We start from the raw sequence: 3,801 nt of genomic DNA, 5'->3' as shown, positions 1-3,801 counted from the left end.
CTGCTGCAGTGCTCATATTGGCAGTTATCATTGTTGTGTGGTTGGTGTGTCTCACTGAAGACACAGCTGTCAACAACAAAGTCGCCGGATCTGGTTCAAAATGAAATTCTGGAGAGGTTGAATATTTATTTGGCAGCCAGTGTAGTCAGCATCTTGTTTGTGCCATTAATGTAAAACCAGGCTCCTGTCTACTACTGGCTCAGACATGATGAATAGTAAAAACATGATCTGCAACTTCATTTGAGGAGTGATTTGTGTTCTATTACCACTAATTATCCATTTAATTTTTTTCTCTGTAGTTTACGATTATTGTTAGGCTCCTGTCTGCACACACCTTTAAAACCCCTGTACAGTGCAGCAGCATTGGCATGTGTTCAGCTCCACTGGTAGTAATCCATTACGCGGCTGTATCGATGACTGCCAGGATTAATGAGATCATCAGGATTGATCAATAGATAATCTTAGATTAATGTTTCCATTCCCAGCTGCTTCTTGAATTTCTCATTTCCATACATGCTGACATGCCTAGGGATCTTGCGACGATTATGAACCATATTCATCTCAAACACCTAACACCTGTTTATCCACAATTCAGCATGTACAGTAGTTCTTGGTTATGGTCACCCACTGCGAGATGTGAGACTTCCTTCTTTGAAAAACAGAAAAAGTAATGTTTTTAGGGATAAAAAGCTTTACTGATGTGATTGGAATTAAAAGTATAATGCTTTAAATCCCCTCCGTGATCTCTTTTGTTTCAAAGCACACTAAGATGACAGAAGGATTAAAGAACATTGTTAATTTTTGTAGATCTGTGAGCATCAATTACAGCCAGTGCTACTATTATACCGTTTAGCATTAATGCATTCGTAAGAGAAAGTATTCTGCAGATAATGAAAAAGACAAATCTGCACTCTTCAGCTTTGTCAGGCAAAATGTAAAAACCTGATCCTGTGTGCGGATATGGAAATTGGCATTCATGTAATTCACGCTTGAAGCTGGAATGCCGTTAGAGTTAGTGAGCTGTGTTTTAATCATTTAGGGCACTGTGTCAAAACACCTTAAAGTAAGTAGAATTTGTTAAGTCGAAAGGCAGCCAAAGTGGCCAAAACTTCAAGATATCTACCTTGTAGGGTTTTTTTTTTTTACTCTCTACAGCCACTTCTCTTGCTGTTCTCCAACATAGAATCTGTAATGTGCCTCATGGAGTTTGGTGAGTCACAACCTATGTGGAAGAAAATGCAAAAAAGATTGTGTTGACAGTTTTGTCTGCACAGATCATTCTCAGAGCCACCCACACAGAAAAATGCATCCTCTTTTAGTTTAATACCGATTGGCCAAAAAAAAAAAAAAAGAAAAACGGGGTTGAAAAGTTCATTTTTGACCTTGGAAACAGCACTTAAAACGATAACTGGAGATTGGATCAGTGCTTGTTCTGGAGCTTCTGAGACAATCACAGTCTTTAGCAGAAGCAGTTTTGGAAATGTATGCATATGCTATCACAAAAATCATCTGTTCTTGAAGATCATATGATAAATGGAAATTAAGGCATATTTTTTTGATTGCAGAATTAAAGGAATAGTCAGTAGGCATTGGTATAGAAAGAGATTACATACTGGAACACATTGTAAATCATCACAAAGACAGTTTGTCTGGACTCTGAGGTACGCATGTCCACCAAGACCAATATTTTCAAAAGGCCCATTTCCTGGTGCACAAAAATCCAGAATATTGGACGAAAATGGAGAAAGAGTGCCTTTTAACATTGCTTACAAGGCCTTTGTCCAGCATTTTGTACACACAGCTGTTAGCTTCTTTTGAATGCTACCCGGTGTGCGTTTGTGTCTCTGTGTGTGATCTTTCTCTCTCTGTGGGCCAGGCAGTGTCTCACTTTATACTTGCTCAAATCACTCAACTTGTCCCTGTTTACCGCATCACCCCCCAGCCTGCACACTCTCTCTTATCTGTCCCCTCTCCCCTGGCCTTTGATACACCCCTCTAACCTCCACCAGTTCCCCCGGAGTGCAATCTGTTGTCCACTAGTATTGATCAGGCACACAAGGTTTTGATTAGCACACTTGGCTGGATAACGGGAGCTTCACTGCATGATTGTACTCCACCATTCCACTGTCTTGCTCCTCTATTGGCCAGGGAGTACTCCACTTCATTGGACTCAGTGATTGGATGCACCGTAGACCCCCCTCATCCACCCTTCCTGGTAAAAGATCCAAGACTCTGGTGTTTTATTCACTTGACTGAGTGTTTCTGTGTTGGTTTTGTCACACGGAGGCGAGTTAAATGCAGGCAGTAATGTGCAACCAAGAGGTGTCTGCTGGGGAATGGATCTAAACTCTGTCTATGTGCGCATAGATGAAAGAACTGATAGTGGTCACGTGTCAAAAAATGAGGCAGAGGCTTTCACATTCTATAAAAGGACCTCACAGATGCTTTAGTGAAGAAAAGCCCCTAAACAAAAGAACAGGCATGAGGGGAGATGTGGAGTCGATACGGATGTTCAATCAAGAGGGACATCCAACTTTTTCTCATTTGCGGAAGAATGAAGGAGACAAGGGCAAGCTGTTGGCTAGTCAGGCATTCTGACATTGCCGCCTAAGAGCCAGCCACCCATTGGCCTATTCACTGGTCAGCCAATTAGGTCTTGGCTGTTAAGGTTTAATACCTACAGTTAAGGCTACTATTGTGTGCCAACTAATGCTATTTCAGGCTTTAACTCACATTGGGAGCTTTCATTAAATCCAAAAGAATGCTGGGGCTATTCACAAAGAGGATCGAGCTAAAAGAGCTGCATTTTTATATTTCCTTTTATATTGCCTTAACTCTTAGAGCCTGACTTCCCACATATTCTCATCTCCATACTCATGCAAAGACACAATCCTTCAAATAAAGTCACTTGTAAGGGCAAAGAAAGTTGATTTTCATTTGACTTCTGCTGTTTCTCGTTTGACTTTTCAGATTTCTGCCTGTCAGGTGCATTACTGGGTCAGGATGCTCTCACCAGTTTAAAGTTTGATCAATTCCTGCATCTCTGAGAAAGTCTCACTCGGGATCTTCATGTGATTCACTCACTTTCTTCTTTAGAAGTCAGAGAGAGTTTGGATGGTGAGCTCTGTTTCGTTTGAGGGGTTTCTATAAACATTTCACGGTCATCTGACTCCATATTTCCGCTCTTTGTTCCGGACTGAATCATTGCAAACAGTGCCCCTATTGAGAGTGAAACTTATCAAACAAAAAGGCAGGGGACGGGTGTGGGCACATTCCTTCAGTCGTGTTCATTAGTTGCACACTCGCTGTGATCCATGCTGGGGGATGTTGGCTGGGCTTGGCCGACCACTCGAGCACTGAGCGCGTCAACAGATGTAGCGTAGCCTCTCCAAACAGAGGGGATCTGACGCTCTCAAACTTGGCCAGGAGTCTGGGGAGTTGTTGATGGAGCTGGAGGAAAAGAAGAGGACGAAGAAAGAGAGAAGGATGCGCAGCGAGGAGAAAAAAAGGAGAGAGCTAGAGGGAGTGAGGAAGAGAAAGGCTGGAAGATAAAGAGAGACAAACACAAAGGGGTTGGGGTGGGAGGTGGGAGACGAGTTGTTCCCCAGAGGGATCACTCTTGGTGTCTCACTCCACTGGTCCTTCTAATGTGTGACGCTCAGGAGATTGACAGACTGTGTAAAACTCAGCCCACAGGAGAAAACAACAACAACACAAGTCAGACACATGAAAACGGCAGCTCGACTGGGCTACGCTGAGGAGAGACTGCTGTGGGGGCAGTTGGATGGACAGCAGCATTGG

Source organism: Amphiprion ocellaris, chromosome 23, assembly GCF_022539595.1.
Source record: "Amphiprion ocellaris isolate individual 3 ecotype Okinawa chromosome 23, ASM2253959v1, whole genome shotgun sequence".
Taxonomy (NCBI): domain Eukaryota; kingdom Metazoa; phylum Chordata; class Actinopteri; family Pomacentridae; genus Amphiprion; species Amphiprion ocellaris.
The sequence above is the reverse complement of the archived record's forward strand: the minus strand, read 5'-3'. Positions refer to the sequence as shown.